The sequence below is a fragment of the Lathyrus oleraceus genome, chromosome 5 (genome assembly GCF_024323335.1).
Source record: "Lathyrus oleraceus cultivar Zhongwan6 chromosome 5, CAAS_Psat_ZW6_1.0, whole genome shotgun sequence".
NCBI classification, from domain to species: domain Eukaryota; kingdom Viridiplantae; phylum Streptophyta; class Magnoliopsida; order Fabales; family Fabaceae; genus Lathyrus; species Lathyrus oleraceus.
This window is the reverse complement of record NC_066583.1, coordinates 400423917-400440173: the sequence shown is the minus strand read 5'-3', so window position 1 is coordinate 400440173 and position 16257 is coordinate 400423917.

The window sequence follows — 16257 nt, the reverse complement described above, 5'->3', positions numbered from 1 at the left end:
ATCAACTAGCATTAGGACTTTGAGATGTCATTGGCCAATTGGAAATGAATGGATGAAGAAGGGGAATTAGATGAAGAGGGAAGGGGATGAATGAGATCACAAATTGGTCAAAGGATGACTTTTACCAAATTAATATTATTCATTCATTTTGGGAGATGGAATGTACATTCCATCAATCCCCTAAATCCAATAATATTAACTTGACAAAGTCAAATCAACCTTGACCAAGGCCCAACAACAAATAAGAAACTCAATTAAGTCAATACAAATGGTCAACACAATTAAAATGACATTTATTCAATTAAAAATAATAAAATAATGCATTAAATTCAAATATGTTTTGTCCAAATCCTAAAATCTCATCAAAACACCAAATAAATGGCCATGAGATTTATCGTAGGTCAAACAAGGTCAAAGGACCTTGGAGAAAAAATTTCATAATTTTTGGAAACTTAAAAATATTTTTAACCAATTAAAAACAAATGAAAAATCAATTAATTCATGAAAAATATTAATAATGATCCAAAAAATAATTTTAATTCAAAATATGAAAGATAAAAATATTTGAATTTTTTTGGTGAAAGTCCCATATTTTTTGGATTAATATTAAATTTATTATGAATTATTGAAGAAAATGGAATTAAAATGAAATTCAGAAAATCCAAAAATACGTGGACCATCAGATCTCCCTCATTAATTGAGGTGGCAGATCTGATGATCCAAAACACGCGTTCCACCAATGTCCTAGTCAACCGCGTGACAAATGAAGTAATCAACATCAATGCTCTAGATTATAACGTGGGACTTGGATCAAGTGATTCAGAGGTGAGACACCTCATCGTCAGAGCCAGAGCTCTGGTCATCTTCCCCGGTGAGCTCCACCGGTCTGGTTAAGATGAACCATCACCAAAATAATAAACAGGAACATGATCTTAAAGAAAAAATATCATTGAGCACGAATATCACCTCCAATTCCTCCAATTCCAAATATATTAAGAGATATGTGGAACTGAAAAATGAGGTTCATGATCTGAGTTGCTTCGATTTGGCCTCAAAGCAACTCAATCTTCTTGCCTACATTGGCCGGACTTCAGACAACTCAAGAATCAATGGAATTGAGCAATAAATTAAGAGAATCGAAGAGTTTAAAATTTCAGTAAATTACCTTCAATGGAGGTCTGAACTTGCTAGATCTTGATCTGAATTGTGCTTGGCTTCACTTCAATTGCTTGCAGGAGAGGAATGGAAAGGCTTAGAAGCAATGGATTCCTGAAGAATTGAATTCCAAAACAGTGGAGATTCAAGCTCAAATTCAAATGAATTTATCAGGGTTATCCTATGAGAGTGAAGGGTTTTCAATGGGGATTCAAAGCTGGTGCAATGTGTGTATCATTTCTGAGCAAATGCAGCTGTATATATAGCCAAATCCATGTGATATTTGCACACTCTTTCCACTTTCCAAATTTGGTAAAATGATGATAGCATGGTGCATGGACGTGCATAGGCCCATGAAATGATAGCTGATAGTCCAAATTTGAAGTTTAGATGCTTTGAAGATGGATTGGATTGCAAGGCAAATATGCATTGTTGTTTGAAGATTGATCCATGCCAAATGATATCATCCTGTTTAAGCCATGCGCAACCTATGCATTTCTCATCCAAAATGAATGAATTTGAGCTCTTTGAAAAGTTGACATCAAGAGGAACAAGTTTGATGTTGAACACTTTTTCATTTGGAGCTTGGAACTTAGAGAAATTTTAGGTGGAAGTTTGGAAAAATTTGACATATCAAATTTTTTCTAAGTGTCAAGCCATATGTCTCAATATTCCACCTTGCTTAACTTTTTATGGGAGCTTTAAATGAGAAAAGTGTATTCATAAATGTTGTAGCTCTCTCAAAGACTTTCAAAATGGTCACAAATTTCAATTCATTTGGATTTGAAATGATAGAGTTATGTATTTTTGAAGTTTGGAAAAATCACTTGATCAATGGTATAGGTCAAAAGTGACCTATAATGTAGCCTCATATCACATGTTAGAAGTTGAATTAGCTCCCACTCCAAACATAAAAGTTTAATTAGACACATTTAATTTGATTGTGAAACTTGGAAATCTTTCGTCTCATAAAAATTGAGCAAGCTATGGCCTTGGGAAGTTGACTTTCAAATTAGGGTTTAGACAAAATGACCTATAATGTTTCAACATAGAAAATGATTTTCCAAGAAAAACTAGCTCTAGATCTCAAAATGAAAGTTGTTTATAATGTAATTTAGAGTAAGTTTTCTCTTGTAATAATTTTCATATGGTGAAAAGTGTAGGAGATAGGGTCTAGGGAGACCCAATTTTGATTAGATGAATTCATCTGGCCAACCACCATCAACCAACTGGCTGACTTGCAATTCTCTTGACTTTCATGGCTCATGGTAGATCATATATGCATAAGATGATGAATTTTGAAGTGTCCCTTGAGAAATTTGATCAATTGGTGAGATAGCTTGTTGGAGAAGTTACTCAAGATACCCAGTCAAACTAGGGTTTCCAAGGCAAATCACCCTCAAACTCTTGAAGCAAACTTGATCAATATAACATGTAAAGATCATTGGGACTCATATATGATGTTCATAACCATTCTTGAATCAATTCTTGGTTGTGCTCTTTGTTCATGAGGGTTTCAAACCCTAGATGTGATCTTGATGAATCAATGAGATCATGCCCTACCTACAAAAGAGTTAGGCAAATACAAAGACATATTTTTGGTATTTTGGTTAGTAAAATGATAATATACAAGTATGATATAATCAAAAAGTGCTTGGTGATCTCTCCCAAAACAAACCCAATGAAGAAGGGTAAGGAGGATGCCAAGGTATGATCCCAATGCTAATGCTTATGATGAAATTGCATGAGGGATCTTAGGGTCAAAATTGGGGTCTTACACCATGTCCACGTTGTACTTGTACTGTTTCACAAAAGTTTCACCCAAATCATTGAATGTGCGAACACTTGCACTATTCAACCCCATGTACCACCTCAGAGCGGCACCAGTCAGACTGTCTTGGAAATAGTGAATCAATAACTGATCATTATTAGTTTACATTGACATTTTCCTGGAATACATGACGAGATGGCTAAGTGGATAGGTATTTCCCTTATACTTTTCAAAGTCATGGACTTTGAACTTCATCGGGATCTTAACATTGGGAACAAAGCAGAGTTCAACAGCACTCATACCAAATAGGTCCTTTCGTCTCAAAGTCTTTAATTCCTTTCGCAATTCAAGGAATTGACCCTTCATCTCATCCATCTTCTCATAAATATTTGGACCCTCAGACAGCTCGAAATGGTAGATGGTGTCCTCGGCACGAAACAGAGTGTGAACAACTGGAGGAGAAACGAACATGACCGGGCTAGATGTCGGCATGGAAACAAAAGTAGGCGTAAACCCTTCAGGCACAAATTTCGGTGGCATTCCCCACAGGAATCCAGTAGGCATAGCTGGAGCAAACTGAGTGCCAGGCACAATTGAGGTAGCAACCTCTAAAATGGCAGTCCTCTGAGGAGGAGGAGTTGCATGTGTTGGAGAAGACTGATTATGAGCAGCTAAAACAGACTCCATCATGGCAGTCAAACGAGCAATCTCATCCTTCAGTTCTCGGTTCTCTTGTTCCAAATGTTCCATGATTCTCGGTTGATTGGCGCGAGTGTTGTATCGGTGAGTCAACTTGGCTGAAGCATATAAAAATAACCAATAAGACATCTGGCAGAAGAAAACCTGTTATGCAAATGATGCATGAAATGCAATGTTTTTATTGTTTTTATTTTAAAGGAACATACTATTTTATTTGCAAATATATAATAATAAGAACAATTATAACAATTTGATTGACCAAAAAATCTCTTTTGTTCATATAATTTTGGAAAGATTACACTGAGTACAATTTCAGAAACCAAAATACAAATACAAGAGAAAAGGAAACTAATCATCATAAGGATCCCCTAACAGCAGTGTCAAATGATATGGTTGCTTGCGCGTACTTCCTTCGGATCCGTCAAATCTCAGACTCAAAAGAAGTCTTCATCTGAGCCTTCTCGAGGACAAGCCGATCAACAATCTTCTTCCAAGCACCGGATGGCTTAGGCATACTAGAGGAAGATGGATCCTCTGGCTCTCTCTGTCTCTTCACTTCTCGGTCTTCAAGAAGTTCAATAAGTGCATCTTTGTCCTTAGACTCAAGCTGCAACTCCTCATGCTTTTGGCTCAAAGCATGGAACCGCTCTTTCCACATATCCTTCTCTTGCTTCATCTTGGCGAGTGCGTCTTCCAACTCCTCTACATCTTGGTTAGGGAGAGTTAATGGCTCAACCACAACCATAAACATAGGTCTCTCACAAGTATAAGGCATCTTCAATTCCAAAGCTCTCTTCTTCCCCCAAAGAGTGTAAGCTTCCAAAGCTACACAGTTGCATGGACCAAGCTCGGATCTTCCTTTCCTATGCACATTATGCCAAGCGTACACTATCTTCTGCTTCAAAAGTTGGGGATCTTTACCCTCTTGATAGAAAAGACCTTCTAACTGAGTGTTATTAGGTTTGTCTCTCAAGGGGAACCCAAGTTGACGACGAGCCAAAGCATGGTTGTAGTTGATTCCTTTTTGTGTACCAATGAGAGGCACATTAGAGAATTCACCACAACTATCAATAATATCCAAGCTACTCAATGAAGAATAATACCAAACAATATCATTATTAGTGAGGGACATAAGTATCTGAGACCACCATAGACATTACTTGTTCTCCACAAAAGCAGGCGTCTGAGGCAAGTGCGAAATAAACCACTTGTACAAAAGAGGAACACAACATACAATAGTTCCACTGCCTTTAGAATTCCTCAAATACAAAGAGAAATACATATAAGCCAACAGAGTAGGCACAGGATTCCCAATCAGGAAGATTCTAATGGCGTTAACATCAATAAATCCGTCAATGTTAGGGAACAAAGCTAAACCATAGATGAGCAACACAAAGATAGCTTCAAAAACATCCATAGGAGAAACTCATAAATCAACCTAAACATTCCTCCTTTCTTAACCCAATGAGCCTCAATCTCATACTTCTTCAGATGAAGAGCTTCAGCTATAATATGAGATTTGGGAATCTCCTCCAATACACTAAAAGACACTTTGTCAGAAATAGGTATTCCCAAGAGATGGGCATACTCCTCAAACGTAGGCACAAGCTGATAATCGGGAAAAGTGAAGCGACGGTAGAGAGGATCATAGAATTGAACCAAAACACTCAAGAGTCCTTCCACTACATCAGCAGATAACACAGATAGAAGCTTCCCATGACGTTGCTTGAAGTCCAAGGGATCTAACACAAAAGATGATAGTTTCCTTAACTCTTTCAAACCAGGACATCTGAAATTGTACTTCTTAGTGTTCCTTCATCCATAATCTGTAACACCCCCTTTTTCTACCCCAAAATACTTAACATATAATCAGAGTAAATAAGCACGCATTTAAACAAAAGGGCGTCACATCGACGTTTTCAAAAACTAAAAGATTTCAAAAACCAAACATCATTCATCATCAATATACAATACACCTGGTCATTTAAAATAACACATTTCAAGTATCATGAATATTCAAGAATATGTGTTCGCAGCGGAAAATAATGAATATCCATGCATTTCATAAAATGATTCATGTCCCACACCATGATCATCTCTCAATAATCTCTTCAAAATAAACTAAAACCATATCCAGGATATTTGGCACTGTGGCCTCCCAAACAGCGAATTTCAAATAAACATGTTCACAAGTAATAACATAATACGTATCCAAATCAGATATGAGTTCAGAGCATTGACTTACTACTTAGTCTCTAAAACAAAGCACCGAAGCTCTCCAGCTAATCTCGAGTGAGCTACCGTCCACTTACTTCAGCAATACTACTTTGGAGTATCTGCACGATGCCATGTAAAGCAACATTCAAACAGAAGGGTGAGAATTCAAATCATTATGAAGAAGTATAATAAGGCACAATGATTAAATCAACAATTAACGGAATTCATCACACCTTGTATAACCATGTAAATAATACTAACCAATATTTATTTCACAGGTTTCAAGCATACATCAAAACTCAAGGAGTATAATATTCAAATCCAATATTATATTCCCAAATATACACACAACTACAACTATCACAGAAGCACATATTTTGCCAAATTATGTATCCAAACATCCCCAAATTCAATTACCATATCTCATACACACCTCACAATCACGTCAATGCATACATTCAATTATCACATAACTCTAATGTGACTCAATGCAAGACATGTGACTCTATGCATGTGGTACCGTAATGTGAACCCAACGTTTCACCGCTTTCCGATTCAATATCTAGAATCCAAGCCACGCTTCCGATCCGGACAAGATCAAAGCCACTACGTCTATTTCCAATTAACGATCAACGTCTGCTACGCCTATTTCCATTCAAGTATCAACGTCTAATACCATGTGAACCCACAGTTTCACCGCTTCCACCATGAAGCCGACCATGCCATGAATGAATGTACAAATACCAACACATATGCAATTAAGATCATCTCTACCATCTTAACATTCCACATATCACCATAATTCGACTTTATGAATTATCCACCAATGGTACATATACACATTCATAAAAATATATCATTCCGAAATATAGGCTAATTATCAACTATGCACACTTAGATTGCATTTCAAAATGAATACAACTTTTAAAATCTCAATTTCTTTTTATTTTCCAACAGTGTTAACCGGTTAACGCTCTTAGGGTAATCGGTTAACACAAAACAGAATTAACTTCTGGGCAAGTTTTTAGCAAGTAACCGGTCAACGCTCTTAGGGTAACTAGTTAACACAAAACAGAATCAACTTCTGGGCAGGTTTTTAGCAAGTAACCAGTTAACGCTCTTAGTGTAACCGGTTAACACAAAACATAATCAACTTCTGGGCAGGTTTTTAGCAAGTAACCGGTTAACGCTCTTAAGGTAACCGGTTAACACAAAACAGAATCAACTTCTGGGCAGGTTTTTAGCAAGTAACCGGTTAACGCTCTTAGGGTAACCGGTTAACACAAAATAGAATGCAGAATTTTCTGCGTTTTTCATCGTTGGAGGCCTTTCGGACCTCCGATTTCGATTTCGTAAAAAGCCAAACGTTCAGAAAATTATAACTCATACAATACTCTAAGTATATAACGTTAATTTGCAGTTTTAACACAATCAAATCACCACAAATCAAGAATACTCCTCAAAACCTAACAACTCCAAAACCATGAAATTTAGGGATTTCAACGTAAACATACTTCTACCCATTGACCCAATCATACTAACCCATAATAATAAGGATTATCCCCCTTACCTCTTCAATTTTTTGGAAACCTTAGCTTCTCTCTTGTTCTTCCTCTCTTCCCCTTACTTTTCCTCTTTTCTTTCTCTGTTGTCGTCAAATGATCAAAATAATCCTACTCCTTACTCTCCTCACCTCTTATATCCTAGTATTAAATTTGGGCTTAAAGAATGATACCTCTAATTTAATTATTAGGCCCAATAATACCTAGTATTATAATATCTCTATTTAATTCAAATAAATTAAACCAACACAATATACGCACCAAGTTAATCAATATAATCAATTATTCAATTATATCTCATATCAACTAAATGATTAATTAACACACCAAATCAATTAATATAATCAATTATTATACTACCTAACAACCAATTAATTACTTAACACTCCAAATAAATAAAATAAAATATAATAATAATAATATAAGAAATAATTACTAAAATTGGGTTGTTACAACTCTCCCCCACTTAAAAGATTTTCGGCCTCGAAAATTTACCTCAAACGAACAACTCCGGATACGATTCCTTCATTTTATCCTCGAGTTCCCAAGTAATATTTCCATTGGCGGCTCCGCCCCATATCACTTTCACCAAAGCAATCTCCTTACCATGAAGCTTCTTCACTTCTCGATCCTCAATTCGCATAGGTGATGTATCAACCGTCAAATTATCCCGCACTTGCACATCATCTAATGGGACAACATGCGATGGATCCGCAATGTACCTCCTCAATTGAGACACATGGAACACATCATGAAGATTAGAAAGTGATGGTGGTAATGCAATCCGATATGCCACTTCACTTATCCTCTCGGAAATCTGATAAGGATCAATGAAACGCGGCGTCAACTTACGCGACTTCAAAGCTCTACCCACACCCGTTATTAGCGTAACTCGAAGAAACACATGCTCATCTTTCTCAAACTCAAGAGCTTTCCTCCTCTTATCATAATAACTCTTTTGACGACTCTGAGAAGCCTTCATCTTCTCTTGAATCATCTTAATCTTATCCGTAGTCTCTTGAATCAACTCGGGTCCAACCACAACACTCTCTCCCGATTCGTACCAACATAAAGGAGTTCTACACCTTCTACCATAAAGAGCCTCAAAAGGTGCCATTCCAATACTCGAATGGAAACTGTTGTTATACGTAAACTCAATCAAAGGCAAGAAACTATCCCAATTTCCTCCTTGTTCCAAAACACAAGACCTCAAAAGATCTTCAAGTGACTGAATAGTCCTCTCCGTTTAACCATCAGTTTGCGGATGATATGCCAAACTCAAACGCAACTTCGTACCCAAAGCACTTTGCAAACCTTCCCAAAATCTCGAAGCGAACCTCAGATCTCTATCCGAAACAATGCTCGACGGAATACCATGTAAACACACAATCCTTTCGATGTACAACTTAGCAAGTCTCTCTATCGAATAATCCATCCTCATCGGAATAAAATGAGCACATTTCGTCAACCTGTCCACAACGACCCAAATCGCCTCACAATTACTCAATGTCCTCGGCAAGCCCGAAACAAAATCCATAGAGATACTATCCCACTTCCACACGGGAATAGGTAACGGTTGCATCAAACCAGACGGCTTTTGATGTTCAATCTTTGACTTTTGACAAGTCAAACATGAATACACAAATTCCGCTACATCCTTCTTCATACCTTGCCACCAAAACATCTTTCTCAAGTCTTGATACATTTTAGTAGCACCAGGATGAATACTCAGACCACTTCTATGCCCTTCTTCAAGAATCCTCTTTCTCAAATCCTCAACATCCGGAACACAAACTCGATCACGACACCTCATGATACCATTCCCATCAATCCGAAAGTCACCACCTTTGTCTTGATTAATCAATGTCATAACATCGACTAATTTCAAATCTGACTTCTGACCTTCTCTAACCTCGTCAATAATGCCACACGTAAGCTTCAACATACCAAGCTTAACACACGAAGGTGTCGCTTCACAAACCAAACTCAAATCTCTAAATTGCTCCAACAATTCAAACTCTCGAATCATCAATATAGACATGTGCAATGACTTCCTACTCAATGCACCGGCTACAACATTCGCCTTTCCAGGATGATAATTCAAACCAAAATCATGATCTTTCAAGAATTCCAACCATCTCATTTGCCTCATATTCAATTCTTTCTGATCAAACAAGTACTTCAAACTCTTGTGATCACTAAACACATCAAATCGCGATCCAAACAAGTAATGTCTCCAAAGCTTCAACACAAACACAACGGCGGCCAACTCTAAATCATGCGTCGGATAATTCCTCTCATGAACTTTAAGTTGCCTTGAAGCATAAGCTACCACTTTCCCTTTTTGCATCAGAACACCTCCCAAACTCAACAAAGAAGCATCACAATACACAACGAAAGTTTCTAACGGATCCGGTAAAATCAAAATAGGAGTCGTAGTCAATCTTCTCTTAAGCTCTTGAAAATTCGCTTCACACTGCGAAGTCCAAATGAAAGCTTGACCTTTCCTAGTCAACTACGTCAATGGTAACGACAACTTAGAAAATCCTTCAATGAACTTCCTATAATAACCATCCAAACCAAGGAAACTTCTAATCTCAGCAGCAGACTTAGGAGCTTCCCATTGAGATACAACTTCAATCTTCGTAGGATCCACAGAAATACCACCACTCGAAATCACATGTCCAAGAAAACTTACTTCACTCAACCAAAACTCACATTTAGAGAGTTTAGCAAACAACTTCCTCTCTTTCAACACCGATAACACAACCTTCAAATGCTCGACATGATCCTCTTTACTCTTGGAATAAATCAATATATCATCGATGAACACAATAACAAACTTATCCAGATAATCATGAAAAATTCTATTCATATACTCCATAATTACACCAGGTGCATTAGTCAAACCAAAAGGCATCACGGAGTACTCGTAATGACCATACCTTGTCCGAAAAGCAGTCTTTTGAATATCCTCGGCCTTTACACGAATCTGATGATACCCAGACCTCAAATCAATCTTGCTAAACACACAAGCTCCAACCAGCTGATCCATCAGATCATCAATCCTCGGAAGTGGATACTTGTTCTTAATCGTCGCTTTATTCAGTTATCTATAATCAACACATAATCTCATAGAACCTTCTTTCTTCTTGACCAATAGAACAGGTGCACCCCACGGCGACACACTAGGACGAATAAACCTCTTCTCGAGCAAGTCTTCAAGTTGACTCTTCAAGTCTTTCAACTCAGAAGCAGACATTCGATAGGGAGCCATCGATACAGGACTAGTTCCAGGAACTAAATCAATCGAAAAGTCAACCTCAAGTTCCGGCGGTAAATCACTTATATCTTCCGGAAATACCTCCGCAAACTCATAAACTATTGGCAATTCTTCAATCGTCCTCTTCTAACGGATCCGTTAAAATCAAAATAGGAGCCATAGTCAATCTTCTCTTAAGCTCTTGAAAATTCACTTCACACTGCGAAGTCCAAATGAAAGCTTGACCTTTCCTAGTCAACTGCGTCAATGGTAACGACAACATAGAAAATCCTTCAATGAACTTCCTATAATAACCATCCAAACCAAGGAAACTTCTAATCTCAGCAGCAGACTTAGGAGCTTCCCATTGAGATACAACTTCAATCTTCGTAGGATCCACAGAAATACCACCACTCGAAATAAGATGTCCAAGAAAACTTACTTCACTCAACCAAAACTCACATTTAGAGAGTTTAGCAAACAACTTCCTCTCTTTCAACACCGATAACACAACCTTCAAATGCTCGGCATGATCCTCTTTACTCTTGGAATAAATCAATATATCATCGATGAACACAACAACAAACTTATCCAAATAACCATGAAAAATTCTATTCATATACTCCATAAATACACCAGGTGCATTAGTCACACCGAAACGCATCACGGAGTATTCGTAGTGACCATACCTTGTCCAAAAAGCAGTCTTTTGAATATCCTCAGCCTTTACACGAATCTGATGATACCCAGACCTCAAATCATTCTTGCTAAACACACAAGCTCCAACTAGCTGATCCATCAGATCGTCAATCCTCGGAAGTGGATACTTGTTCTTAATCGTCACTTTATTCAGTTGTCTATAATCAACACATAATCTCATAGAACCTTCTTTCTTCTTGACCAACAGAACAGGTGCACCCCACGGCGACACACTAGGACGAATAAACCTCTTCTCAAGCAAGTCTTCAAGTTGACTCTTCAACTCTTTCAACTTAGAAGCCGACATTCGATAGGGAGCCATCGATGCAGGACTAGTTCCTGGAACTAAATCAATCGAAAACTCAACCTCACGTTCCGACGGTAAATCACTTATATCTTCCGGAAATACCTCCGCAAACTCACAGAGTATTGGCAATTCTTCAATCATCCTCTTCTCACAAATATCCAAAGTTGCCAACAACATAAACAACTCGGCACCATCTTGCACCGATTCATCAACTTGCTTAGCAGACACAAACCAATCTTCCTTAGCACCAACCTCGGGAAAAATAACCGTCTTCTTGAAATAGTTGATATACACCCGATTAAATTCTAACCAATTCATACCCAAAATCACATCAAGTTGCTCTAAAGGAAGGCAAACTAAATCAATTCTAAAATCCCTACCAAAGATAGTCAACGGGCAATTCAGACACACATAGGAAGTAGAAACAGAACCCATAGCAGGTGTATCAATAACCATACTTCTACGCGTATCATATAATATAAGATTCAATCTCTTAGCACAATCCAAAGAAATGAAAGAATGTGCTGCACTAGTATCAATAATGGCAGTCAAAGGTGTACCATTAATAAAGCACGTACCTTGGATTAGCCTATCATCGGTAGTGGCCTCCGCACCAGACAATGCAAACACCTTTCCATTCGCTTGCTCCTTCTTCGGCTTATCACATTTGGTACTAATGTGACCTTTCTCACCATAATTGTAACAAGTCACACTCGAACCAACTCCACACTGGTTTGCTCTGTGACCACTCTTGCCACACTTGAAACACGTCACAAAATCCTTACTATAATCAACAGCACGATAACCTTCAATGCCACATTTGAAACACTTAAGTGGAGTAGAAGATCCTCCCCCACTTGGCTTCTTGCCAAAACCAGATTGTCTCCTCTTGTCATCATACGGTTTCCAACGATCCTGGTTTTTCCCCTTCAAACTCTTGGAGAAAGAAGCACTTTCCCTACTATCCTCATCATAAATCCGACTCTTGTTAACCAACTCCGCAAAATGAGTAATCTGTTGGTAACCAATGGCCTTCTTGATATCATGTCTCAAGCCATTCACAAACTTCAAACCTTCAGATCTCTCAGCATTAGCAGTATTGTAATGAGGACAGTACTTGATAAGCTCCTGAAACCTAGCAGCATATTCAGCAACAGTACCATTTCCTTGCTTCAATTCAAGGAACTCCACCTCTTTCTTCCCACGACAATCTTCTGGAAAATAGTTCTCCAAGAAGACATCATGGAAAAGAGCCCAAGTAACCTCAATGTTGTCTCCTTCAAACCTCTTAAGAGTGTTACTCCACCAATCTTTAGCTTCCTTCTTAAGCATATGAGTACCAAACTGCACTTTCTGAGCATCAGTACAGTTCATGACTCTGAAGATCTTCTCAATTGCCTTCAGCCAAGCTTGAGCTTTATCAGGTTCATGCTCACCCTCAAAGACATGAGGATTGTTCCGCTGGAATCTCCCCAAAGCACGGAACTCATCATCATCTCCATTTCGGTTACTAGCATTCGCTTGAGGGATCTGACCAATGGAGTCAGCCAACATCCTCAGTGCCTCAGCAATGGCATCGTCATTCCTGCCTGCAACCATCGTCCTGAACAGCCCGAACAACCAGACAAACATTATCGATCGTGTCAGATACACAAATCAAATACAACGGGATTGAAAACCTTAACGACTATTGACCAACTGGTCGACCATGCTCTGATACCACTAATGTAACACCCCCTTTTTCTACCCCAAAATACTTAACATATAATCAGAGTAAATAAGCACGCATTTAAACAAAAGGGCGTCACATTGACGTTTTCAAAAACTAAAAGCTTTCAAAAACCAAACATCATTCATCATCAATATACAATACACCTGGTCATTTAAAATAACACATTTCAATTATCATGAATATTCAAGAATATGCGTTCGCAGCGGAAAATAATGAATATCCATGCATTTCATAAAATGATTCATGTCCCATACCATGATCATCTCTCAATAATCTCTTCAAGACAAACTAAAACCATATCCAGGATATTTGGCACTATGGCCTCCCAAACAGCGAATTTCAAATAAACATGTTCACAAGTAATAACATAATACGTATCCAAATTAGATATGAGTTCAATACTACTAATCTACCCCGTGTTACATGACCAGAGCATTGACTCACTACTTAGTCTCTAAAACAAAGCACCGAAGCTCTCCAGCTAATCTCGAGTGAGCTACCGTCCACTTACTTCAGCAATACTACTCTCGAGTATCTGCACGATGCCATGTAAAGCAACATTCAAACAGAAAGGTGAGAATTCAAATCATTATGAATAAGTATAATAAGGCACAATGATTAAATCAACAATTAACGGAATTCATCACACCTTGTATAACCATGTAAATAATACTAACCAATATTTATTTCACAGGTTTCAAGCATACATCAAAACTCAAGGAGTATAATATTCAAATCCAATGTTATATTCCCAAATATACACACAACTACAACTATCACATAAGCACATATTTTGCCAAATTATGTATCCAAACATCCCCAAATTCAATTACTATATCTCATACACACCTCACAATCACGTCAATGCATACATTCAATTATCACATAACTCTAATGTGACTCAATGCAAGACATATGACTCTACGCATGTGGTACCGTAATGTGAACCCAACATTTCACCGTTTTCCGATTCAATATCTAGAATCCAAGCCACGCTTCCGATCTGGACAAGATCAAAGCCACTACGTCTATTTCCAATTAAGGATCAACGTCTGCTACGCCTATTTCCATTCAAGGATCAATGTCTAATACCATGTGAACCTACAATTTCACCGCTTCCACCATGAAGCCGACCATGCCATGAATGAATGTACAAATACCAACACATATGCAATTAAGATCATCTCTACCATCTTAACATTCCACATATCACCATAAAATTCGACTCTATGAATTATCCACCAATGGTACATATACACATTCATAACAATATATCATTCAGAAATATAGGCTAATTATCAACTACCACACATAGATTGCATTTCAAAATGAATACAACTTTTAAAATCTCAATTTCTTTTCATTTTCCAACAGTGTTAACCGGTTAACGCTCTTAGGGTAACCGGTTAACACAAAACAGAATCAACTTCTGGGAAGGTTTTTAGCAAGTAACCGGTTAACGCTCTTAGGGTAATCGGTTAACACACAACAGAATCAACTTTTGGGCAGGTTTTTAGCAAGAAACCGGTTAACGCTCTTAGGGTAACCGGTTAACACAAAACAAAATCAACTTCTGGGTAGGTTTTTAGCAAGTAACCTGTTAACGCTCTTAGGGTAACCGGTTAACACAAAACAGAATCAACTTCTGGGCAGGTTTTTAGCAAGTAACCGGTTAACGCTCTTAGGGTAACCGATTAACATAAAACAGAATGCATAATTTTTTGGGTTTTTCATCGTTGGAGGCCTTTCATACCTCCGATTTCGATTCCGTAAAAAGCCAAACGTTCAGAAAATTATAACTCATACAATACTCTAAGTATATAACGTTAATTTGCAGTTTTAACACAATCAAATCACCACAAATCGAGAATACTCCTCAAAACCTAACAACTCCAAAACCATGAAATTTAGGGATTTCAACGTAAACATACTTCTATCCATTGACCCAATCATACTAACCCATAATAATAAGGATTATCCCCCTTACCTCTTCAATTTTCTGGAAATCTTAGCTTCTCTCTTGTTCTTCCCCTCTTCCCCTTACTTTTCCTCTTTTCCTTCTCTGTTGTCGTCAAATGATCAAAATAATCCTACTCATCACTCTCCTCACCTCTTATATCCTAGTATTATATTTGGTCTTACAGAATGATACCTCTAATTTAATTATTAGGCCCAATAATACCTAGTATTATAATATCTCTATTTAATTCAAATAAATTAAACCAACACAATATACACACCAAGTTAATTAATATAATTAATTATTCAATTATATCTCATATCAACTAAATAATTAATTAACACACCAAATCAATTAATATAATAAATTATTATACTACCTAACAACCAATTAATTACTTAACACTCCAAATAAATAAAATAAAATATAATAATAATAATATAAGAAATAATTACTAAAATTGGGTTGTTACATAATCCATGGTCTGAAAACATTTGCAAATAATTACTAAAATTGGGTTGTTACATAATCCTTAAAGTTATTTTTCGTGTGATGAATGTCATGATGCGCATGAATGCATGAATACAACAATCATAAATAAGGGATCACACACAAGGCAAACAATCAAAGGTCAAGGGATGAATCAAGTCATTGTCAAGATCAATAATCCATTTTGGTGAATTATGGTTTTCACCTTATCAACACCCAAGTTCCATTGATACTGACAAGACTTGATTTGATCAACCAAGAATCAAGGGTTTGTTGTGAGTCACGAGCATGAAGTCGGGTTAAGAACCATCCCAAAGGAGTGTACTAAGGATAAAATATGTAAATCATGTTCTAAAAAGTTCCCAGAGTCTTAATTCCATCTATCAGATATTATAGGTTAGGAT